Genomic DNA, 26,806 nt, shown 5'->3' on the forward strand with positions numbered 1-26,806 from the left:
GCCGCCATGGTCCTGGAGGTGCGGAAATGAGGAGGAAGAGACCACTGCCACACTACCTCCGCGAAGCTCCCGTCCCCGCCTCCTTTTTAATTTTAGATTTTCATTTACTTTTCATTTTTTTAGCTACCCAATTTTTATTCTTTTTGTAGTTTTTAAATTAATTTTTATTGAAGTATAGTTGCTTTACAGTGTCTTGATAGTTTTTGCTGTACATCAAAGTGAATCAGTTAGACGTGTACATGAATCCACTCTTTTTAGGATGTCCTTCCCATTTAGGTCACCACAGAGCTATACAGTAGGCTCTCCTTAGTTATCAATTTTATTTAGTTGATAATTAAACTGTGGTGTGGAGTTGCTCAGTCGTGTCTGACTCTTTGCGACCCCATGGACTGTAGCCTACCAGGCTCCCCTGTTCATGGGATTTTCCGGGCAATAGTACTGGAGTGGATTGCCATTTCCTTCTCCAGCGGATCTTCCCGACCCAGGGATCGAACCCAGGTCTCCTGCATTGTAGACAGACACTTTACCGTATGTCAATCCTAATCTCCCAATTCATCCCCCCCCCCCCCCCCCCCCCCCCCCCCCCCCCGCCCCGCACTTGGTAAGCATAAGTTTGTTTTCTACATCTGTGACTCTGTTTTGCTTTGCAAATAAGTTCATCTGTACCATTCTTCTAGATTCCACATATAAGCAATATTATTCGATTCTTGTTTTCTCTTTATGATTTCCTATTTTTTTTAATTCGTAGTGATACTGGGCTGTAAACAAGGGGTTTTCACTTTGGGTTTTATACAAGAATATTCTAAACTTTTAAGCTAATTTAATTTTTTTCACTCTAGGACAGAATGCGTAAATAGTAATGGATTCTTAAGATTTGACTTAGTGTTAACTCATAAAAGAAATTCTGTAGCCCTGTAAACTAATGTTTGGTCGTAACTTTGAAGTAGGCCACAGCATCTAGTTCAAATGCCCTGTTTATGCTATTCACTTTCTCCCTTAATTGCTTAATTTTTGAGATTTGTTTTCCATAAAGATCCACCTTTACTCATCAGATAGAAGCACTTCAGAAGGAGCTTTGATTATCACATATTACCTTCTGTTTATCCAGCCCCGCCTACACACACTTCCAAAACTGTTTTTTGGTTTTTTTTAATTGAGCATCTGCTTGGAGTGGGAGATCAGGATCATCATCTTATGACTTTGATGATGTCACTTTAAGCATGTCATCAACTTCTCTGAGCCTCAGTTGTAAAATGAAGGACTCAGCTTCAGAGACGACATTCAAGTCCCTCTAGGTATCGCTCATAAATTTTTTTGGTTAACCCTGAAGAGGTTTCTCAGACTTAAGATTCTGTGCTTCTAAGAACTTATTATTTAAGAGGTAGAACAGACTAAAAGCATGCAGATTTTATAAAATCTATTTTTACTTTGGCATATAGTCATTGTACAATGTTGTGTTAATTTCAGGTGTACAGTAGTTCTGTCATACGTGGAGTGAGTAGCCATTCCCTTCTCCAGGGGATCTTCCCAATCCAAGGATCAAACCAGGTTTCCTGCACTGCAGGCGGATTCTTTACCATCTGAGCTATCAGGGAAGCCCCACACATAGATTTATTCTTTTTAGATTATTTTCCCATGTAACTTATTACATCATATTCAGTAGAGTTCCCTGTGCTATATAAGTAGGTCCTTATTGATTATTTTATATATAGTAGTGTGCATATGTTTACTCCAGTCTCCTAATTTATCCCTTTCTTGCTTCTTTGGTAACCATAAGTTTGTCTCCTAAGTCTGTTTTGTAAATCAGTTCATTTGTATCATTTTTTAGATTCCACATATAAGTGATATCATATGATATTTGTCTTTCTATGTTTGGCTTCACTTTAAATGATAATCTCTGGGTCCACCCTGCAAATGGTGTTAGTTCATTCTTTTTATGGCTAAGTAATATTCCATCGTATATATGTACCACATTTTCTTTATCCATTTACCTGTTGATGGACATTTAGGTTGCTTCTATGATTTGGCTGTTGTATACGGTGCTGTAAGAACATTGAGGTACCTGTGTCTTTTTGAAGTGTGTTTTTTCTGGATATGCCCAGGAGTGGGATTGCTGGATCATCTAGCAGTTCTATTTTTAGTTTGAGGAGCCTTTATACTGTTCTCCATAGTGGCTGTACAGTTTACAGTCCCACCAACAGTGTAAAAAGGTTCCCTTTTCTTCACATTCTCTCCAGCATTTCTTTGTAGATTTTTTTTTTTTTTTTGGATGATGGTCATTCTGCACTAAGTGAGGTGATACTTTATTGTAGTTTTGATTTGTTTTTCTCTAATAATTTGTAATGTGGAGCATGTTTTCAGGTGCTTTTTCGTCATCTGTATGTCTCCTTTGGAGAAATATTTATTTAGATCTTCTGCCCATTTTTTTAAATTGGGTTGTATTTTTTTTTTTGTAATATTGAACTGCATGAGCTGTTTGTACATTTTGAGATTAATCCCTTATTGGTTGCATTGTTTACAAATGTTTTTGCCCATTCTGTGAGTTGTCTTTTCATTTTGTTTATGGTTTCCTTTGCTGTGCAAAAGCTTCTAAGTTTAAACATGCTGATTTAGGTATAGGCTTGAGTGAACTCTGGGAGTTGGTGATGGACAGGGAGGCCCGGCGTGCTGCGATTCATGGGGTCGCAAAGAGTCGGATACGACTGAGCGACTGAACTGAACTTGACTCTGCTTTAAGTCTTTGAGCTGGTCATATAATTTTTTTTTTTGCTTCAGGCAATTGAAGGTCTCTTCTTGCTCCTCAGTATAGATCTCTTAAAATTATAAAACTAGGAACAGTAGTAACTATCATTTATTTTTAAGTGAGAAAGTCGGCTAAATACTTTACCTGATTATCTCCGTTAATCTTTATAGCAATCCTTTTGAAGGTAGGTATTATAATAAAATAAGTATCTTTGGAGATGAGAGGTTTATGGTGAGTTATCAAGGGATTGTATAGGTCTGTTTTAGTAGGGCATCCTTTATTTTAAAATATGAAATCACAGAGGATAACCAGACCCTTCCACCAGATGCCCCTTGATGTCATTGTGGAGACTGAACATTGGACTCTGTTAGTATTTAATCTAAGTAGATCACTGTATTTTGAATAATTGGGTTACTCAAAATAGAGAAGTTAAAACATCCTGGAACCTGTCCAAAGGAAGTTGTAGTTCAGATGGGCCCTTCACCCACTGAGGCATGTTACTGTTGAACTGTAACTATGTTCAGTTTTTAAAATAACCTCTTATCAAATATTAAAAGAAGATTCTGCCTTACAGAATAAGAGAGCTTATGTTCAAATTTTAAATGTAAAAAAAACTATCCTCTATAATGTAGCTTAGTTCTCTAAAAGTTAATTGTGTCAAATGCTACCCTCCCTTCTTTAAGTACCACTGCTGCTGCTAAGTCGCTTCAGTCGTGTCCGACTCTGTGCGACCCCATAGACGGCAGCCCACTAGGCTCCCCCATCCCTGGGATTCTCTAGGCAAGAATACTGGAGTGGGTTGCCATTTCCTTCTCCAATGCATGAAAGTGAAAAGTCAAAGTGAAGTCGCTCATTCGTGTCCGACTACGACCCCATGGACTGCAGCCTACCAGGCTCCTCCACCCATGGGATTTTCCAGGCAAGAGTACTGGAGTGGGGTGCCATTGCCTTCTCCTTAAGTACCGCAGAAGTGTACAAATCCAAATAGTCTTGTTCCTTTCGTAGGAACAACAGCAACACAAATAAATAAGGATTTATAGTTATGTGATGTAAATTATACGTAAGTGTGCAAAGCTGTCATTTCAGCATGTGTATTTTAAATCGCAGTATACTTAATAGAATGAGATCTGGGTAAATTTCTTTTAAGTTTGTATAACAACCATATTAAATGATTAACATAATTTATCTATGTATTAATGAAATGTAAGATTTATAATATAATAAAGCATGTCACATTTATTGTATTTATGATTACTCAGCACGCTTTTACATTTCCAGTAGGTAACTTGAATTCAGGTTGACATCTAAAGGTTTTCATCATTTCAGTCTTCAAAGTGCTTATTAGCATTTCATTGTCAAAGTTGGTGCTTGCTTAGCTCTGAAACTGACAAGAGACCTCTGAGTTGACAGTCACCTCCTAAATAAACAAGATTCTGAAGGCAGTTGAAGTATCTTTCAAATCAGTATTCCAGAGACTATATGTAAAACTTACTGTGGAGAGTTTATTATAATTTAGAGGCAAAAAGAAAAATAAACAAAAACTCTCTCAGCTTTTAAACTCAAAAATTTGAGTTTATCATTCTTCTCGGTATCTCTTAGAAGCAAGGAAACCAATAATAGTGAATAAAGATTTAATCAAAGATCTTACTGTTAATATTAGTAGTTTTGAGAAATGAAACTGAAGAAACTTTTTAAAAATAAATTTAATGTAAAATAAACTTCTGGGAAAGTCCTAAAATATGTAGTCATGAATAGTGTTTTTTGTTTATTAAAGTGCTAAGTCAGATCAGTGCTTTCACTAGTGAAACTTAATATACAGTAGAGATACCTACAGAAATTTTGATTCAATAGAATCAACATGGGACCCAGACGTCTGTTAATATAACTGTCTCTCTATATATTGTGTGTGATGTGTATGAGATCCTGTGTAGTAAAGGTTATGCCTTATGGGTTTGGTCAGTGATTCTCAAACCTTTTGGACTTAGGATCCCTTTACACATAATATTAAGAACTGGATTCTTTTAAATGCTTCTACATTCAGTATATGGTGGTATGTTATTTTGGTTGAAGTATATGAAAAATCTGACCTCATACAAATAAACATTTGGTAGAGGAGTGTCTTAAAAGCCTTTTCAGATAATTTGGATGTTTTTCTTTGATATACCAAAACTGGATAAGTGTAGTTTCTTAAAGATTACTTGCAATATAGAATCTGAAATGTTGTAAATAAGCATTTCTTATTCTGTTACACTAAAATCCATTGGTCTGTCTTGAACTCTGAAGGGATCTTTCAACTTAACCACATGCATTGGACATTTGGAAAATAATGGTTCACTGAGTTAATTTAGAACTTTTAAACACTGAAACATTTCTGTATATGATACAAAAAATCATGTTTCTTAGTATCATCATTCATTTCATCAGAAAACTCATTTAAGTAGTGGGAAGCCATCACATTCAGTGTGGCAGACACAAAGTTTACAGAGTTCTTATTTTCATTTGCATGTTTGGATTTTATCACCGACTGTCATGTTACTTTCCTTGAGGTAGCAGGCTCATTTGTTCATTTTTGAGAAAATTCCAAGTCTCAGTAATTAGCATTTATGTTAGTTGTTCTTCCCAGTTAAAAAATAGTATTCCGTGGAGAAAGCCACCAACTCAGCTTGCAACTCAAACAATACTTCTCCTAGAGAAAACCATCCCCACAAAGTCCCCATTGCCTTTTACATCATTTGGTATGATGCTGACTCTCTTTGGAATAGTTTTGCAAATGTAGGGGTATAAAACTCTAAACATAATCCAGAGTAGAAACAACAGAAGAGACAAAGTTAGGAAAAATTGTCTAAATATGTGACCCGAAGTAACTAATGTAATGTACTGGTGTTTAAAAAAAACAGTACGACTGGTGTAAAATATTGCAGTCAGTTCTATCCTTAGTATCTCAAAACCAATTTCTTTTGAAAAGAAAGACAACAGAGAAAACGCTGTTCAAATGATGACATGGTTTAATATTTCTAACACTGGAAAATGAAACGAAAGCATCCACTTTAAAACGTACAGCTGATCCTGCAGGAAGAGATATTTTAGGCAAGTTATTTTTTTAACATCATACTTCTTAATGTCTTCCTTATTAATTCATGCATTTGAAAATAGTTTCATCTTGGAATTTTCCAGCAAGTCATGAGTTTGAGTTCATAGAAGAAAAATAAACTTTAGGCTCATTAAAGGTAGATATTACCAAATTCCCTTTTCCATCTAACATTTTCTTGGAACTCATCAGTACAGAGGGGTTTTCAGTTCAGTGCAGTCGCTCAGTCATGTCCGACTCTCTGTGACCCCATGGACTTCAGCATGCCAGGCTTCCCTGTCCATCACCAACTCCTGGTGCTTACTCAAACTCATGTGCATCGAGTCAGTGATGCCATCCAACCATCTCATCCTCTGTCATCCCCTTCTCCTCCCGCCTTCAATCTTTCCCATCATTTGACATCAATAAGTCAGTTTCAGCTTCAACATCAGTCCTTCCAATGAATGAATATTCAGGATTTCCTTTAGGATGGGCTGGTTGGATCTCCTTGCAGTCCAAGGGACTCTCAAGAGTCTTCTCCAATACCACAGTTCAGAGGCATCAGTTCTTCGGTGCTCAGCTTTCTTCACAGTCCAACTCTCACATCCATACATGACTACTGGAGAAACCATAGCCTTGACTAAACAGACCTTTGTTAATAATCTCTCTGCTTTTTAATATGCTGTCTAGGTTGGATATAACTTTTTCTTCCAAGGAGCAAGCATCTTTTAATTTCATGGCTGCAGTCACCATCTGCAGTGATTTTGGAGCCCCCAAAAATAGTCTCTCACTGTTTCTATTGTTTCCCCATCTATTTCCCATGAAGTGATGGGACCAGATGCCGTGATCTTAGTTTTTGAGTGTTGAGTTTTCAGCCAGCTTTTTCACTCCTCTTTCACTTTCATCAAGAGGCTCTTTAGTTCTTTGCTTTCTGCCATAAGGGTGGTGTCATCTGCATATCTGAGGTTATTGATATATCTCCCGGCAATCTTGATTCCAGCTTGTGCTTCATCCAGTCCAGCATTTCTCATGATGTACTCTGCATATAAGTTGAATAAGCAGGGTGACAATATACAGCCTTGACGTACTCCTTTCCCGATTTGGAACCAGCCTGTTATTCCATGTGCAGTTCTAACTGTTGCTGCTTGATCTGCATACAGATTTCTCAGGAGGCAGGTCAGGTAGTCTGGTATTCTCATCTCTTGAAGAATTTTCCGCAGTTTGTTGTGATCTATAGTCAATAAAGCAGAAGTAGATGTTTTTCTGGAACTCTTTTGTTTTTTCGATGATCCATTGGATGTTGGCAATTTGATCTCTGGTTCCTCTGCCTTTTCTAAATCCAGCTTGAAAATCTGGAAGTTTGTGGTTTGTGTACTGTTGAAGCCTGGCTTGAAAAATTTTGAGCATTACTTTGCTACCATGTGAGATGAGTGCAATTGTGTGGTAGTTTGAACATTTTTGGCATTGCCTTTCTTTCGGATTGGAATGAAAAGTGACCTTTTCCAGTCCCATGGCCACTGCTAAGTTTTCCAAATTTGCTGGCATATTGAATGCAGCAATGAGGGATTTTATTGATCCATATATTTTCATGGCACTTTGCGCTCTTCCTCCAAGAATTGTTGTTTTGGTCCTGCATATTAACTTAAACCATGATTCAACCATGTTTGGAATTGAAAAATGGCAGTTCATGAATCTCACATCCTTTGTATTTCAGGTGGCACCTGATCTCTTAACACAACAAACGTTTTCAGTTCAGTGTTATACTGTAGTCAGCTGTGTTGCTATGATACCTATGTTGTCACACATTTTCTCTTTAACATGTTTTCAGTTCATATTTGCCTGCATTTTGGCTGTCGAATGAGGAAAAATTATTTAAGATGCTCTGCTGGTTTGTACCTCTGGCCAGCAGTTACTTTTTATTTTTAAATCAAGCCAGAAGACACTGTTTAAAATGGCCATTTTCTTCATGTTAAATCTATTCTGGCCATATCATAAGACCAGAAGCTGACACCGTTCAGATAGGCATTTCTCTATGAGTCTGAAGAATTCAGCAAGGCTTGCAAATGTACTTTGACTGGGTGCTCGTTCTTCAATATTTAGTATCTGCTGTGTTCCACGCATCATGTTAGATGATAAGACTGATGTTAGTGATATCAGCAGTGTCATCGACGCTACCACCCCCTGATCTTTGAGAGCTCTCTGCATGCTGGGTACTGAAGATACAGGCTTTGCATACATTCCATTCATTGTCTCATTTCATGAGGTAGCTTATATCATCATTCCAGTTTTACGCAGGAAGAAACTGAGACTTCTAAGATCCAGTAACTAGTAAGTAAAGTTGAGATTCTTTTTACAGAGAACCCAAGCTCCCAGCTACTTAACTATAAATAACACTGAGCTTTAGTTTAAAATTTCTTAAAATTGTTTTAAAGGGTGATGAGACAGATTGAATAGGAGAGTTTAGGAACAGCAGCTCTCTGATTTTTAAATTTATTTTGTATTGAAATATAGTTGATTTGCAATGTTGTATTAGTTTCAGGTATAAGCACACTGATTCAGATATATATATATATTCTTTTTCAAATTCTTTTCTCATGTTATTATAAAATATTGAGTATAGTTCTCTGTGCTACACAGTTGGTCCTTATTGTTTATTTTATATATAGTAGTGTGCATATGTTCATCACAACTTCCTAATTTATGCCTTTTGCCTACATGCATGCTGAGTCACTTCAGTTGTGGACTGTAGCCTCCCAGGCTCCTCTGTCCATGGAATTCTCCAGGCAGGGATACTGGAGTGAGTTGCCATGCCCTCCTCCAGGGGCATCTTCCCAGCCCAGGGATCGAACCCACATGTTCTGTGGCTCCGGCACAGATTCTTTACCATTGAGCCACCGGGCCAGCCCAGTTTATGCCTCTCCCATCACTTTTCGGAAAGATCCCCTGGAGAAGGAAATGGCAACCCATTCCGTTATTCTTGCCCGGAAAACTCCAGGGACAGCGGAGTCTGGCAGGCTACAGTCCATGGGATTACAAAAAGTCAGACACAACTGAGCGACTAACACACACACACATCACTTCCCCCTTAGGTAGCCATAAGTTTAAGTTTGTTTTTATTTTCTATGTCTGTGAATCAGTTTCTCTTTCATAGATAAGTTCATTTCTGTCATGTTTAAGATTCCACATGTGTGATATCATATGATCTTTGTGTTTCTGAGTTCAGTTCAGTTGCTCAGTTGTGTCTGACTCTTTGTGACCCGGTGAACCGCAGCACACCAGGCCTCCCTGTCCATCACCAACTCCCAGAGTCTACCCAAACCCATGTCTATTGTGTCGGTGATGCCATCCAACCATCTCATCCTCTGTCGGCCCCTTCTCCTCCGGCCCCCAATCTTTCCCAGCATCAGGGTCTTTTCCAGTGAGTCAGCTCTCCATATCACGTGGCCAGAGTATTAGAGTTTCAGCTTCAACATCAGTCCCTCCAACGAACACCCAGGACTGATCTCCTTTAGGATGGACTGGTTGGATCTCCTTGCAGACCAAGGAACTCTCAAGAGTCTTCTCCAACACCACACTTCAAAAGCATCAGATCTTCTGTGCTCAGCTTTCTTTATAGTCCAACTCTCACATCCATACATGACTGTTGGAAAAATCATAGCCTTGACTAGACATTACTTGGCAAAGTAATGTCTCTGCGTTACTTCACTTAATATGGTGATCCCTAGTTCCATCCATTTTGCAGCAAATGATATTTCTTCTTTTTAAGGCTGAGTAATCATGAGAAACGCTGGGCTGGAAGAAGCACAGGCTGGAATCAAGATTGTCAGGAGAGAAATATCAATAACCTCAGATATGCAGATGACACCACCATTATGGAAGAAAGTGAAGAGGAACTAAAAAGCCTCTTGATCAAAGTGAAAGAGGAGAGTGAAAAAGTTGGCTTAAAGCTCAGCATTCAGAAAACGAAGATCATGGCATCTGGTCCCATCACTTCATGGGAAATAGATGGGGAAACAGTGGAAACAGCGTCAGACTTTATATTTTGGGCTCCAAAAGCACTGCAGATGGTGATTGCAGCCATGAAATTAAAAGATGCTTACTTGGAAGAAAAGTTATGACCAACCTAGATAGCGTATTCAAAAGCAGAGACATTACTGTGCCAACTAAGGTCCGTCTAGTCAAGGCTATGGTTTTTCCAGGAGTCATGTATGGATGTGAGAGTTGGACTGTGAAGAAAGCTGAGTGCTGAAGAATTGATGCTTTTGAACTGTGGTGTTGGAGAAGACTCTTGAGAGTCCCTTGGACTGCAAGGAGATCAGTCCTGGGTGTTCATTGGAAGGACTGATGTTGAAGCTGAAACTCCAGTACTTTGGACACCTGATGTGAAAACCTAACTCATTAGAAAAGACCGTGATGCTGCAAAAGATTGAGGGCAGGAGGAGAAGGGGACGACAGAGGATGAGATGGTTGGATGGCATCACCGACTCGATGGACATGAGTTTGAGTGAACTCTGGGAGTTGGTGATGGACAGGGAGGCTTGGCATGCTGCAATTCATGGGGTCGCAAAGAGTTGGACATGACTGAGTGACTGAACTGACTGAATATTGCATTGTTTGTGTGTGTGTGTATATTTATATATACGTACTTCATTTTTTTATCCATTCATCTGTCGATAGACATTTAGGTTGCTTCAGTATCTTGACTCTTGTAAATAAAACAGCAGCTCTCTGTCTGCATTATTTCTGATTAAAAAACAACTGTATAATGTGTTCAGCAAAATTCCCTATTGTTTGGGCATTAGAAGGCTTAGGGAGGCACATTCATAGTGGACGGAGAAGAGCAAGAGAGAGCTGGGATGGAGAGTTGGGTTGAACCTGCATCTCCTGCATTAATGGCAGATTCTTTACCACTGAGCCATGGGGGACGCTGGTAATATATGCATTGACCATTTCTGTACTTTCTTTTAATGAATTTGTGGGCTGTATGCAGTGTTCGCACTTTTCCAGGCCGCATGTCCAGAACCCAAATTCTTCTAAAGAAAAATGCATATAATATAATTACTCATGGCAGTGGCCATTCTGGAATCTCTGTTATAAATATAAGCCTTGCTAAGCTGCTAAGTCACTTCAGTCGTGTCCGACTCTGTGTGACCCCATAGACGGCAGCCCACCAGGCTCCTACCATCCCTGGGATTCTCCAGGCAAGAACACTGGAGTGGGTTGCCGTTTCCTTCTCCAATGCATGAATGTGAAAAGTGAAAGTGAAGTTGCTCAGCAGCCATAGTTGATTGTTTACCCATAAGATTAGAATGGCTTTCCACCTTGTAAAGTATGTATGTCTGGTGAATTTTAATGGAAAGTTTAATTACCTATTTCTAAAGACAGCTTAATTAGTTGCTCAAGAGACCCCTCTCTCAATTCATTTGTTTGGAAGGTAGTTTTGTAGACTTGTTTTTATTAAAAAAAAAAAAAAAAGAAAGAAAACCCAGTGCAAAAATAAAACCAAGCATGCTTCCCAGTAACTTCCCTTAAAGTCCTGGCAGACATTTGATGATGAAACTGCATGTACATCAGGAAAAGGAAATATGACTTTACCCACTACCCTCTAAATAATGAAAAAGGTTTTTAAATGCCAGAAATTAATCACCATGGCTGACCTTACTTCTCTGGGTGTTGTAAACCATTTGTCAGGCTTAGCACTGAATTGGGGAAGGTCATTTTCAGCTGTGAATATTTCTGCTTGCTGATGCTTCTGGGTCTTTGTAGCCCGGAGCCTTACTAAAGTCAGAGTCAGTCTCCTTACATGTTGAGTGATCTTATCTCCAGGTCTCAGGAAAGCAGGTGGAATGGACAGAGGATAGGTGTGAATCGGGAGGCCTGGATCCCCCACCATTGTGGCCCTTGATCAAGTACCTTCACATCTTTGCACTGTCATTCTGCAAAATAGGAACGTGAGGATACAGTGAAATAATGTATGTGAGTAAATAATGTATGTGAATACAGTGAAATAATGTGTATGAAGAAAGCACTTTTAGAATCTAAAACTCTGTCTAAACAAGTGCTGCTGGTTTGGAGGCAGTGTAGGAGTTGGTCCTGAGTTTTTTTAAACTGAAAGGCAGAAGAATACAGTAATTGAAGTTATTGTAGAATGATGCTAGAACAGGATTATGAAGCCATTTGCCTCACTGATTACTTCTTGCTGTGCACCATGGTGACAGAATCAGGCTTGCTGCTGGAAGGGATTTTGTAAGGCACGCTCAGTCACCCACACCTGCTTTCCTGAAACTAGGCGGTGATTTCCTGTTTCTAGGCAGGGACATGCTAAACTTAAAGATCACTGTGACATGTCTTCCCAGAGCATCGATTTTACTCAGGAGTCATTAATCAGAAACGTTTTTATATGGGTACGTTTGGGGGACTTGGAGAGCCACCCCTGGCTCCCTGCACAGCCCTGTTCAAGGTTGGTTGCTATTGGCGATTTTTTGATGGAAAAGGTAATGAAGCACTAGCTGAAGCTGGCAGGAGCGCCTTAAGTAGCATTTGATCTTATCAGCCTGAGATCTTCAGTTGCTCCTTAAATTATCTCCCGTTAACCTATCCTTTGTGGAGGAGGAAAACGGCAAGGTAGATCCCTCTTAGTACATTAAAATGTCCCTGAAATATAGATGTTAAATCATCCTTTAATCTTTCCTTCTCCCTTTTCACAGGAAGTTGATTGTAGTCTGACTTCCTGTGTCTAATTTTGTAATGTGCTGATCATTTTCAGGCCTGGTCTAGATGCCTCAAATCACTCATGAGATATCAAGGTTCATATGGAAGAATCTAATATAATTAGATTATATATATATCTCATACATTTACATACATATATATATGAAAGAATCTCTCTCTTATGTAAAAAAGAACATCCAAGTTAGAGATTATTCTCTCTTAGTTTCATTAGGATCCTTTGAACTAATAGAAATTTCATGAGATGAAATACTGTGGACACAATATGAAATGTTTATTTTAGAAAAATGCCCAGATGCAGGTTATTTTTACTTTTCAATATCATTATCTTAATGTAAAACATGCCATGTGGTAGTGTCATTACAAACAAAAGACAAATTAATGTCTGGCAGTGAGATGAGTGATTAACACATCGATGAATTATTCTCATATTTCTCAGGGGAATTATTTATGAAAGTTAAATCTGTTACCTTCAGGCCACTATTGCCATTTTTAAATATTAAAAATAGGCTTTCAGAAGTATATTCAATTTGAACTTCATGAATACACTTTATACCATGAGGCCACATTTGTCTTTATTGAGGCTTAAAGTGAATATTAAAATAAATTACAATTGGAATATTCTAATCAAACTATACATATTGGGCTTCCCTAGCAGCTCAAATGATAAAATAATCTGCCTGCAACACAGGAGACCTGGGTTCAATCCCTTGGTTGGGAAGATCCCCAGAGAAAGGAATGGCTTCACAGTTAAAATAAATTACAGTTGGAATATTCTAATCAAACTGTTCATATAGGAAATATGCTTTTATAACTCAAATTTTTAAAAATCCATAGCACATTTTTTTTAATAACCAAATGACATACACTTCATCTTAATCAGTTGTAATCAGTAGAGGAATGAGAAAACTGATAATGCCTAGTTTTTATTCTGATTCATTGGCTTGCTTCTGTTAAATTGGTGATTGTGTAATGTTCACTGAACTGCAATAACATGAAATAACCTCTTATGGCAGTTTAAAATCTGAAAATACTCCTGATGTCTATCTGAGTCTGCTTTTCAGCACATTACAAAAGCTATCTGGAAAAAGTGGAAGCAGTTATGATCCCAGAGTTTGCACTGGGTTTAAAGTCTCTAATTGTTGTCAGTTCAGTTCAGTTCAGTCAGTCAGTCATGTCCGACTCTTTGCGACACCATGAATTGCAGCATGCCAGGCCTCCCTGTCCATCACCATCTCCTGGAGTTCACCCAAATTCATGTCCATCGAGTTGGTGATGCCATCCAACCATCTCATCTTCTGTCGTCCCCTTCTCCTCCTGCCCTCAATCTTTTGCAGCATCAGGGTCTTTTCAAATGAGTTAGGTGTTCGCATCAGGTGGCCAAAGTATTGGAGTTTCAGCTTCAACATCAGTCCTTCCATTGAACACCCAGGACTGAGCTCCTTTAGGATGGACTTAGATCTCCTCGCAGTCCAAGGGACTCTCAAGAATCTTCTCCAACACCACAGTTCAAAAGCATCAATTCTTCAACACTCAGCTTTCTTTATAGTCCAACTCTCACATCCATACATGACTACTGGAGAAACCATAGCCTTGACTAGATGGATCTTTGTGGACAAAGTAATGTCTCTGCTTTTGAATATGCTGTCTAGGTTGGTCATAACTTCCTTCCAAGGAGTAAGCATTTTTTAATTTCATGGCTGCAATCACCATCTTCAGTGATTTTGGAGCCCAGAAAAATAAAGTCAGCCATGTTTCCCCATCTATTTCCCATGAAGTGATGGGACTGGATGCCATGATCTTAGTTTTCTGAAGAGTTTTAAGCCAGCTTTTTCACTCTCCTCTTTCACTTTCATCAAGAGGCTTTTTAGTTCCTCTTCATTCTCTGCCATAAGGGTGGTGTCATCTGCATATCTAAGGTTATTGATATTTCTCCCAGCAATCTTGATTCCAGCTTGTGCTTCATCCAGTCCAGCATTTCTCATGATGTACTCTGCATAGAAGTTAAATAAGCAGGGTGACAATATACAGCCTTGACGTACTCCTTTTCCTATTTGGAACCAGTCTGTTGTTCCATGTCCAGTTCTAACTGTTGCTTCCTGACCTGCATACAGGTTTCTCAAGAGGCAGGTCAGGTGGTCTGATATTCCCATCTCTTTCAGAATTTTCCAGGTTAATGTGATCCACACAGTCAAAGGCTTTGGCATAGTCAATAAAGCAAAAATAGATGTTTTTCTGGAATTCTCTTGCTTTTTCGATGATCCAGTGGATGCTGGCAATTTAATCTCTGGTTCCTCTGCCTTTTCTAAACCAGCTTGACCATCTGGAAGTTCACGGTTCACGTATTTCTGAAGCCTGGCTTGGAGAATTTCGAGTATTACTTTACTAGCGTGTGAGATGAGTGCAATTGTGTGGTACTTTGTTGTCAGAGCTTCTCTAATTTCATCTCCTCTATTGTTACAGAACAATAAAAGTGTTTCTTTAAGTTGTGTAAGAAATTGATATAAAAAATTTGGGTAAAACAAAAACTAGTATGTTAATGACATATTTCCCTAATTAGCCCCCAAGTTCATTTAGGGGGAAAAATTGGAAACAAGTTCCTATGGAGGCTATTTTCAACTTTTCATTTGGAAGAACCAAGAAAAAATGTATGATCACCATACAACTATCGTTACCAATGGCTGAATACTGGAGACTGTAAGACTAGAATATTTTACTCTTATTATGTAATTTTATATAATTACATGTGTATATTAACTTGTTACATGATTCCACGCCAGGAAATGTCTGCCATTTATCTTATCTTCCCAAAGCACCTATTATATAAAATTGTTGTCAATTCCCCAGGGCTACAATCTAGTATCCATTAAGAACTTGTAAATGAAAAAAATAAGACTGTTCTATGAAAGAAATTTAGTATCACCACCTAAGTTATTTGAGCAGAACTATGCAGAAATCATCATAAAGACACACCTAGAAAAAGACTCAAAGAGCTAGAAGCTGCTTATGCCAGTCTCAGTATTGACCTAAAATGAAGGTACCTCTCAATAAATGGGTACTGAGCATTCTAGTTCCCTGGCAGGGCCCTCCTAATTATAGAAGATTCAAAGGGTGTCTTAGCTCTGTGCATTCAGTATTCAGTTCATCTAACCCACTTGACTTGTCTGATTCTATTCTCTGCTTCCTAATGATTTTTTTCTTCCCAGTTTAGGTATGCTACCCAAAAGAGAGCATGTTGGTCAACCACTTTGTGATCATTATATCTCATATAAACTACACAACCATCATTCTGCTTTTACCTGTCAGTTTCATGAGCTTGGCATTATGTCAGTCTCCTCTTGAGAAATAGATGTGACCTCCTTGCTGACAGATTAAGTTCCTGAGCCTGCAGAACTGAGTACCATACAAAAGCCTGTAGTACATTAGGCAGAGCTACCTTGAAGGGATCCGCTCATAGCCAGCTGGCCTTTCCCAGTCAGATACAGGCACATTTTTACATCCTTGTGTGCTGAATGAGTGTGAGCCTTCCTTCTTCCTTTTGAATTTCTTTTTAAAATATGGAGAAGACCACAGAGTTCATTTAGTAGATCTGGGAGTTAGGAAAAAGTTCAGGGACTTGGCTGGTATCAATCAGAACCAGGCTTGGTAACCAGGCCGTGTGCCACTCCACCCGCTCCTCTCAGCCTGGTGTGCAAAACACTTCTTCAAACTGTCGCCTGGAGAAGTTGATCATATCTGTTGTTTTTTGCAAGAATAAGGAATGGAAGGCTGTGCTTTTTTGTTTGCATTGTGTTTTTAAATGTCTTTATGTTTCTGTAATTGCTGCATGTAAGTCAGAGAACATGTTAGAGTGTACAGAGTTTGGTAGTGTGAGTATTAATATAGTGTAGTTTAAATTTATTATACAGTGAAATGAATGTATTGCTGTGCCTTATTGTTATCTGTTTAGAGAGAGGCTACGTTAATGCTGGAGTCCTGTGTAGCGACTACTCAGTTAGAAATTACAATGTGACTCATGCCAGGAGCATAAAAAGTTAGAGCCCTGGTCAGATTTAAGAGTTTACTGTGCAACATAAAAAGTCACTTATTCCAGTATAACTTCAGGAATTTATAGAGTTCTGTGTAGAAATCTCTGATGTTTGACTTAAAATGTATTTGAAAATTTTGAAGAGGTGATCAATCTGGTAGATGCTATAAATTTAAATATAAGCAGTACTAAATTGGCTAGTGATCTGAGGGATACTAGAATATAGATGATCCAGAAACTTACTCAAATGATAGCCTTTCCAAATTGCATGTTAACTATAGGTAATATGAGGGGCAGGAGAGTTTAAAGGAAAGACAGAATGTGAAGTCACCTGAGCTCAGCTCCTATTCTCACCACATACTTGTTAGGTGACTTTAATCTGTCTGAGCTTCTGTTTCTTTATCTACAAAATGAACCCCGCCCTGTTGTTTTAACAACTAAGCTACCTTGTTATTGTTCAGTCACTAAGTCATGTTCAACTCTTTGCAACCCTATGTACTGCAGCCTGGCTCCTGAGTTTGCTGAATTCATATCCATTGAGTCAGACATCTAACCATGTTGCTATCTAGCCATCTCATCCTCTGCCACCCTCTTCTCCTTTTGCCTTCAGTCTTTCCTACTATCAGGGTGTTTTCCAATGTGTTACCGTTTCACATCAGGTAGCCGAAGTATTGGAGCTTTAGCGACAGTCCTTCCGATGTATATTCAAGGTTGATTTCCTTTAGAATTGGCTGGTTTGATCTCTTGCAGTCCATGGGACTCTCAAGAGTCTTCTCCAGCATCACAATTTGAAAGCATCAATTCTTCAGCGCTCAGCCTTCTTTATAGGCTGACTCTCACATATGTACACGACTACTGGAAAAATCATAGCTTTGACTAGGTGGACCTTTGTCTCTGCTTTTTAATACATTATGTTTATCATAGTTTTCCTTCCAAGGAGCTAGCATCTTTTAATTTCATGGCTGCAGTTACTGTCGACGGTGATTGTGGAGCCCAAGAAAATAAAGCCTGTCACTGTTTCCACTTTTCCCCCTTCTGTTTGCCATGAAGTAATGAGATTGGATGACATGATCTTAGTTTTTCTTGAATGTTGAGTTTCATGCCAGCCTTTTCACTCTTTCACTCTCATCAAGACACGCATTAGTTTCTCGTCACTTTCTGCCATTAGAATGGTATCATCTGCATACCTGAGGTTGTTGATATTTCTCCTGACAATCTTGATTCCAGCTTGTGATTCATCCAGCCCAGCATTTTGTATGATAAACTCTGCATAGAAATTAAATAAGCAGAGTGACAACATACAGCCTTGACGTACTCCTTTCCCAGTTTTGAAACAGTCAGTCCATTGTTCAATGTCTGGCTCTAACTGTTGCTTCTTGACCTCTATATAGGTTTCTCAAGAGACAGGTAAGGTGGTTTGGTATTCCTGTCTCTTTAAGAATTTTCCACAATTTGTTGTGATCCACACAGTCAAAGGCTTTAGTGTAGTCAGTGATGTAGAAATAGATGCTTTTTGGAACTCCCTTGCATTCTCCATGATCCAGTGAATATTGGCAATTTAATCTCTGGTTCCCTGCCTTTTCTGAACCTAGCTTGTACATCTGGAAGTTCTCAGTTCATGTACTACTAAAGCCTAACTTGAAGGGCTGTGAGCATAGTCTTACAGGCTTGTGAAATGAGCAGTTATATCATGGTTTGAACACCCTTTGACATTGCCTTTCTTTGGGATCAGAATGAAAACTGACCTTTTCCAGTCCTGTAGCCATTGCTGAGTTTTCCAAATTTGCTGGCACATTGAGTGTAGCACTTTAACAGCATCATCTTTTAGGATTTGAAATAGCTCAACTGGAATTCCATCACCTCCACTAGCTTTGTTCATAGTGATGCTTCCTAAGGTCCACTTTACTCTGCACTCTAGGATGTGAGGCTCTAGGTGAATGATTACACCATCGTGGTTCTCCAGGTCATTAAGACCTTTCTTGTATAGTTCTGTGTATTCTTGCCACCTCTTCTTAATTTCTTCTGCTTCTGTTTGGTCCTTACCGTTTCTGTCCTTTATCATGCCCATCCTTGCATAAAATGTTCCTTTGATATCTCCAAGTTTCTTGAAGTGATCTAGAGTCTTTTCTATTCTTTTTTTTCCCTCTGTTTCTTTGCATTATTCATTTAAGAAGGCCTTCTTATCTCTTCTTGCTATTCTCTGGAACTCTGCATTCAGTTAAGTTTATCTTTTCCTTTTCTCCTTTGCCTTTTGCTTCTCTTCTTTCTCCAGCTAATTGTTAGCCTCCTCAGACAACTGCTTTGCCTTCTTGCATTTCTTTGGGATGGTTTTGGTCACACCTTCTGTATAGCGTTACAAACCTCCATCCATAGTTCATCTGGTACTCTGTCAAGATCTAATCACTTGAATCTATTTGTCACCTCCACTCTATAACCATAAGGGATTTGATTTAGGTCATACCTGAATGGCCTAGTGGTTTTCCCTGCTTTCTTCAATTTGAGCTTGAATTTTGCAATAAAGAGCTCATGATCTGAGCCACAGTCAACTCTAGGTCTTGATTTTACTGACTGTATGGAGTTTTTCCATCTGCAGAGAATATAATCAGTCTAACCAGACCGCCTAACCTGCCTCTTGAGAAATCTGTATGCAGGTCAGGAAGCAACAGTTAGAACTGGGCATGGAACAACAGACTGGTTCCAAATAGGAAAAGGAGTACGTCAAGGCTGTATTTTGTCACCCTGCTTATTTAACTTATATGCAGAGTACATCATGAGAAACACTGGGCTGGAAGAAACACAAGCTGGAATCAAGATTGCTGGGAGAAATATCAATAACCTCAGATATGCAGATGACACCATCCTTATGGCAGAAAGTGACGAGGAGCTAAAAAGCCTCTTGATGAAAGTGAAAGAGGAGGGTGAAAAAGTTGGCTTAAAGCTCAACATTCAGAAAACGAAGATTATGGCATCCGGTCCCATCACTTCATGGGAAATAGATGAGGAAACAGTGGAAACAGTGTCAGACTTTATTTTCTGGGCTCCAAAATCACTGCAGATGGTGACTGCAGCCATGAAATTAAAAGATGCTTACTCCTTGGAAGAAGAGTTATGACCAACCTAGATAGTATATTCAAAAGCAGAGACATTACTTTGCCGACTAAGGTCTGTCTAGTCAAGGCTATGGTTTTTCCTGTGGTCATGTATGGATGTGAGAGTTGGACTGTGAAGAAGGCTGAGCACCGAAGAATTGATGTGTTTGAACTGTGGTGTTGGAGAAGACTCTTGAGAGTCCCTTGGGCTGCAAGGAGATCCAACCAGTCCATTCTGAAGGAGATCAGCCCTGGGATTTCTTTGGAAGGACTGATGCTGGGGCTGAAACTCTAGTACTTTGGCCACCTCATGCGAAGAGTTGACTCATTGGAAAAGACTCTGATGCTGAGAGGGATTGTGGGCAGGAGGAGAAGGGGATGACAGAGGATGAGATGGCTGGATGGCATCACTGACTCGATGGACGTGAGTCTGAGTGAACTCCGGAAGATGGTGATGGACAGGGAGGCCTGGCGTGCTGTGATTCATGGGGTCGCAAAGAGTCAGACACGACTGAGCGACTGAACTGAAACTGAACTGAATTTCATTATTGATCATCTAGTGATGTTCATTTGGAGAATCATCTCTTGGGTTGTGGGAAAAGGGAGTTTGCTATAACCAGCATGTTTTCTTGATAAATCTGTTAGCCTTTGCTCTGCTTCGTTTTGTACTCCTCTCCCAATTTGTTTTTTATTCCAGGTATCTCTTGACTTACTACTTTTGCATTCCAATCCCCTGTTATGAAAAGGATGTCTTTTGGGTGTTAGTTCTAGAAGGTGGTGGTGGTGTTGTTCTGTCACTAATCATGTCCAACTCTTTGTGACCCCATGGACGGCAGCACACCAGACTCCCTGTCTTTCATTATCTCCCAGAGTTTACTCAAACTCATGTCCATTGAGTCAGTGATGCCATCCAACCATCTCATCCTCTGTCGCCCCCTTCTCCTCCTGCCCTCAATCTTTCCCAGCGTCAGGGTCTTTTCTAATAAGACTATGACCCATCTGTCTTGGGTGGCACTTCATGGCATGGCTTGTGGCTTCATTGAGTTATGCAAGCCCCTTCACCACGACAAGGCTGTGATCCATGAAGGGAAACTAAACTACGTCATACCTGTAAAGCATTTACTAGGACAGTGCCGTGTAGTTGTCAGTTAATAAATGTAAGCTGACATATAATTGTTAAGTACCTTGAATATATTCCACTCTTGGCTCTAATGGAGAGGAACTAGGTTACAAATGATAATTTAGGGGACACACGTATGAATAATCAGTATATCTAGAGTGAGCTGGATTTGCTTGGATCAACAAATTTTGATTGTGGAAGAACTGTTGTTTATAACTCAGTTTCAACATTTTGTGGAAATTGCAGAATTTGCTAAACCTGAATTAGTTAGATCACCCAGCAGCAAGTAAATCCAGCTACTCTACACGTCCATGAGCCTTAGGGCCATGCCAGCTAGAACAATCCTTTATGGTACTTATTGGATGGAATGTTGATTCAGCTTAGTTAACTGGAGCATTGAGCTCATGAGTCTGTGATGTCATCATGATGTTACAAAGGAGATAACTGTTTGCATGAGGTCTTTCTAGTTTTCTAGAAAACATTCTTACTGTTAGCGTGTCCTGACATTCGGTAATTAGAGATTTATTCTTTTGGCTTAAATCTTGGTCCCATACTAAAATCAGATATTCATGGAAAAGGAAGTGTAATCAGTCATCTGCACCTTAATGTAAGCAGGATTTGAGGAAGAAAGGAGGAGAGGATAGGGGTTACTCAGTTTGAGCCCAGGGGTTCAGATTACCAGGACATGGTAAGTTTAGAAACTGCAGAATGGTGATGCCTGTGAAAAGACCCTGATGCTGGGCAAGATTGAAGGCAGAAGGTAAAGGGGGCGACAGAGGATGATGGTTGGATGGCATCACCGACTTGATAGACATGAGTTTGAGCAAAGTCCATGAGTTGGTGATGGCCAGAAAAGCCTGGCGTGCTGCATTCCATGGGGTTGCAAAGAGTCAGATACAACTGAGTAGCTGAACTGATGCCTACGATGTGTCCCTAAGCCATGTGGCTGCAGTTTGACCTGAAACTCACGTTGCTTAGGGCAGTGGCCTTGGGCCTTTAATGTGCGTCACTGTCACAGGTTATACTAACTCTGAACTTGGACAGATGCGGTCTTGGAAGGAAAAGAGGTGAAACTTCTATTTGTTAATTACTTTCTGTGCTAGGAATAATGAAAAATGCTCATTATCTCATTTAATTCTTAATCATTCTATAATGCAAGTACTTTTAATCCACTTAAATCAGTAGCTTGAGCAAAGACTCACCACAGCCAGTAGATGAAGGAGTTAAGGTCAGCACTTCTCTCTGACCCAAGAGCCCATGTTCCTGTTTCGCTACACTTGGTGAAAATGAGAGGCTAGCTCAGCACAAGTCCAGTATTGTTACTAGACAACAGCATAGTGAGGTCAGTGGTAGAAATTTCTTTATTTGAAAAACAGAAAATGCATTCCTTTCCAAGGTCACCTATTTCCCCCTTACAACACTATCAGCCCGCATTTTCCCAGTCCTGTTCTCTGAACTGCAGGTGGTATGGACGAAGGTAGATACAGAGAAGTTGTGGAATCTGCTCCTTTTCCATCTCTCTTTCCAGCCTAGTTACCCTTATCTGAGCAGAATACAAAAATGATATTTGTGTTAAGGATGGACAGAGTCAGGTCCAAGACAGGCCAAAGATTCCCAGTCAAAATACAAAGCAAAATACTGCTGGTATTTCCAGCAAGAATGACCCGTGAGCGTTTCTTCGCTTGTAAAATGTCCATTATGAAACATGTCTCAGGCTCTGTAACCAAGAACTAGGACAAAGATGTGAAGCATCACACATTGTTCCTGACCTCTTAACAAATGCTGAGAATCTTCTTTCCTTTTAGCCCCATCCCATCCCTGCTCCCTCAGCTAACACACATCATATGCCTTTTGAAAGATAGGATTAGAACTGGAATTGGGGGAATTTGATAGAAAACATAATATAAAGAGAAGAGCAGGAGTTTCTAGGCATGCTTGTATGTATGAACCAAAAGCGGATTAATCTAACTCCTTATACAGAAGGGGTTCCCTTGTGCCTCAGCTGGTAAAGAGTCTGCCTGCAATGCGGGAGACCTGGGTTCGATTCCTGGGTTGGGAAGATCCCCTGGAGAAGGGAAAGGCTACCCACTTCAGTATTCTGACCTGGAGAATTCCATGGATTGTACAGTCCATGGGGTCACAAAGAGTTGGACACAACTGAGCAACTTTCACTTTCACTTATACAGAAACCTGTCTTATATTACACAGTGTACATACTCTGCAGCTAATATTTGGCACAGCAGCCCTGTATCATTTATTGAGTGCTTGTATGGATGTGAGAGTTGGACTATAAAGAAAGCTGAGTGCCGAAGAATTTATGCTTTTGAACTATGGTATAGGAGAAGACTCTTGAGAGTCCCTTGGACTGCAGAGAGATCCAACCAGTCCATCCTAAAGGAGATCAGTCCTGGGTGTTCATTGGAAGGACTGATGTTGAAGCTGAAACTCCAATACTTTGGCCACCTGATGCGAAGAGCTGACTCATTTGCAAAGACCCTGATACTGAGAAGGATTGAGGGCAGGAGGAGAAGGGGATGACAGAGGATGAGATGGTTGGATGGAATTACCGCCTCAGTGGACATGGGTTTGGGTAAACTCTGGGAATTGGTGATGGACAGGGAGGCCTGGCGTGCTGCAGTTCATGGGGTTGCAAAGAGTTGGACACGACTGAGGAACTGAATTGAACTCTCTGTAGTCTCTTCCTCTTTATGTATCATCCCCAAACTGTCCAGTACCCTATACGATAGGTATTACTATCCATGGACATGAAAGTGAAAGTGTTTGTTGCTCAGTTATGTCCAGCTCTTTGAAATTCCATGGACTGTAGCCTGCCAGGCTCTTCTGTCCATAGAATCCTCCAGGCAAGAATACTGGAGTGAGTAGCCATTCCCTTTTCCAGGATTATTATCCATAGTATATATTAACCAAGGCAACAAATAAATCTCCCAAGGTCAGGATTCAAACTTCAGTGTGTCTGATTTTAAATCACATTTTTTATTGTAATACACTGCCCCCCAGTAAAAAAAAGCTGCCTTCATTTGATTTTTATTCACTGAATCTTTATTTGTACAAGCTACTGCTGTGCTAGGTTCAGGATTTATACTGAGATGTGTAAGACCTAGTTTTATATAAACAGCTACATGGGCAACTGTGATATGAGGTAGAAAGTGATGTGTCTTGTAATTAATGAACAAATGAAGGACTCTGAGGTTCACAGGTGGGTGATGTCACATCTAATTGCTTCAAATGGTCAAAGGTGTCCTAAAGGAGGGGGTATCTGAATGGAGCCCGAGGGCTGCAGTTCCTGCTGCATGCACTGTGGGCTACACTTGAGATCTAGATCTTAGTGATTATTACTTTCTCTTACCATTCCGTGTGCCTCATTGTTTGCTGTCTTACAATCTGTTGCTGTTCTTCAGAACTGAAAGGAGAAAATAACTAGAGAAACACCTTGAATACCAGAGAGAAAAAATCAACTACTCTCAGACTCCGTGGATTCCTTTCATTTTTTCATTTGAGTGGATATAGCACAGTGTTTGGAGAAGACAATGGCACCCCACTCCAGTACCCTTGCCTGGAAAATCCCATGGACGAAGGAGCCTGGTGGGCTTCAGTCCATGGGGTTGCTAAGAGTCGGATATGACCAAGCCAACTTCCACTTTCACTTTTCACTTTCCTGCATTGGAGAAGGAAATGGCAACCCACTTCATTGTTCTTGCCTGGAGAATCCCAGGGACGGGGGAGCCTGGTGGGCTGCCGTCTGTGGGGTCACGCAGAGTCGGACACGACTGAAGAGACTTAGCAGCAGCAGCAACATAGTGTTTAAAAGCCTAACTCCTATCCACTACTTAACCTAATAGCTGTACAATTTGGGGAAGTTAAACTTCTGTAGGCCTCAGTTCTTCCCGTTATAAAATGAGGGTAATATATGCCTCATAGATAGTTTTTCTGTGGAATTAATGGGATTCTGTATATATGTAAAGTGTTTAGCTGGGTGCTTAGAGCCTAAGTACCTAATAATGAATGATAGTCATAATTAATAGATGCTCTATCCATCTAAGCAGATAGATATTACCAAAAAAATATAAGGAAGAGAGGTAGACATTTGTCTGCAATGTCAGAACACTGATACTGGTTCTGAATTCAAGAGTTAGCAATTCTGACTTGAGAGCGCCTCAAAATTAATGCAGAAATGCAGTTGCAGTTATGGAAGGTGTAATAGTGACAAGACCTCCAGCCAGTTGAGAGGAGCTAAGAAGTTTTTCATCTAGAACCATTGTTTTTTATCTTCTTAGTGCCCTAGATAGTTGCCCAAGTTGTAATTATTCCAGTATTTCTTTCTTAGGTAAAACAGTTACTCAGGAAAGACAGTGACGGTGGAGTCTTAGTAGACCTTACCTCTCAGTGACAAAAATATTCAGTTTTACTCAGCCATGAATTTTCTGGAGAACTCTACTATGAATATTTTTATGCTTTGGTTGAATTTTAGTTACTGCAGCTGAAGGACTGGGATGATCTATAATAAAGTATTTCTCGATCAGAAATATTCAGGAAAAAAAGTTTCTTGGGTTACATGGGGTAACTGTTGTCTCTAAATTAGTAATTTAAACATTCATTGTTAAATAATGTGGAGAAAAAAACTGCTGTCAAATTTGCCTTTAGTGTCTGTGTTTTTCAGGCCCACTGAGAAAAACATAAACTTGACTATAGGTTGTGTGCAACTAAGGGGTTGGCTGGCCTGTCTATTTTTAGTCATCACATGACAAACTAGGTCTAAGCTAAAGAGCAATGTAGGTTAGGCAAGGAAGTTCTTTCCATTGTATTTCTACTTGGAAAAAAATTTTTTGTCTCATAGTAATCAGGTAAGGGTATAAATTTGTGGAAATGAAACATCTGTAGATGTAAATGTTAATGTTTGCCTTTTTATTTACTTAGAAGTGTCTTTTAAAAAAGAAATCATTTTAAAAGATGGAACTATAGACTCAAATTTAAAAATACTAGGGTATGTTTACAAATCGGTCGTTCAGTATTATCAATATCTGCCATGGTTTAAGGACCACTTCATGCCCTGATTAAATTAGAATCTGCAGGGGCCCCATACTCCTTACAGACTATGAGATCTGAAATAAAATTTTTGCACTTATCTAAGCAGATGGACTGAATTCATTTGAATATAGTATTTTTGATTCTTTAAAGACAATGTAACTTTAGAATCAGAATGGGTTAAACTTGATTACTATAGCATGAGGAAACAGATGGGAGGTGTTGAGGGAACCAATATGAGAAAACCTAAGTTTACAGCCCGTTGGTTTTAAAGAAATGTACTGTGTAGGTATTGCTCTTAAATGGAGCTGGGTTTGAGGCTCTTGCCAAGCACTTGCCTTTCTGTATCAGCAAACAGACACCTCAGGGTCCAGCACTACATCTGGGACCTGTGTACATGAGGGACTGCTCCAAACCAGCTTGCACCGTGACCTGGCCTGAAGCTCTTTGAATGAGGAATGTTGAGATTAAGATTTAAAGTAATGGTAGGACCTATTTAAAATTACAGATGCACAGTAAAACTACTCATGGTAGAGAGATTGAACTGACCGTTCCAGGCTGTTGGTGCAGACAAGGGTGTGCTCCTTGCTCTTCGTGAAAATAGTATGATACCTAGTTAAACTCCTTTTGTTTTTCATCAAAGTACTTTTCAGCTTTTGCTCGTGTTTAATAAAATGGGGTTTTGGTTAACTAACTGTAGTCCATATGCACAAAGGCAAATTATAGACCAGCTTTTCATAATTTACCTGGCAGGGGGTACCTTCTTTTTAAAACCTAGTGCTGTGTGTGTTGATTTTCCTTTGCTTTTAATAGGTTAAAAGAAAATCCATTTTGTAATGATGCATGACTCATTCAGTGCTCATTGTCTTCCCACTGATTTTTTTTTTTTTTTTTTTTTTGCCTTGAGCCAGCAAGAAAAATCTTACATGAGAGGAGGGAGATACAGAGTTGAGGAATACAGTACTTAAATACTGTTGCTTGATTCTCA

At 39.6% G+C, this 26,806-nt stretch overlaps 1 protein-coding gene across 2 annotated transcripts in view; it reads left to right on the plus strand.

Moving 5' to 3' along the window:
* The window catches only part of CHN1 (chimerin 1), a 213,048-nt gene that overhangs the window by 134,780 nt on the left and 51,462 nt on the right, over positions 1-26,806 (plus strand). The gene's annotated exons all lie outside the window — the stretch shown is intronic.

This window comes from Ovis aries, chromosome 2 (assembly GCF_016772045.2).
Source record: "Ovis aries strain OAR_USU_Benz2616 breed Rambouillet chromosome 2, ARS-UI_Ramb_v3.0, whole genome shotgun sequence".
Classification (NCBI taxonomy): Eukaryota; Metazoa; Chordata; class Mammalia; order Artiodactyla; family Bovidae; genus Ovis; species Ovis aries.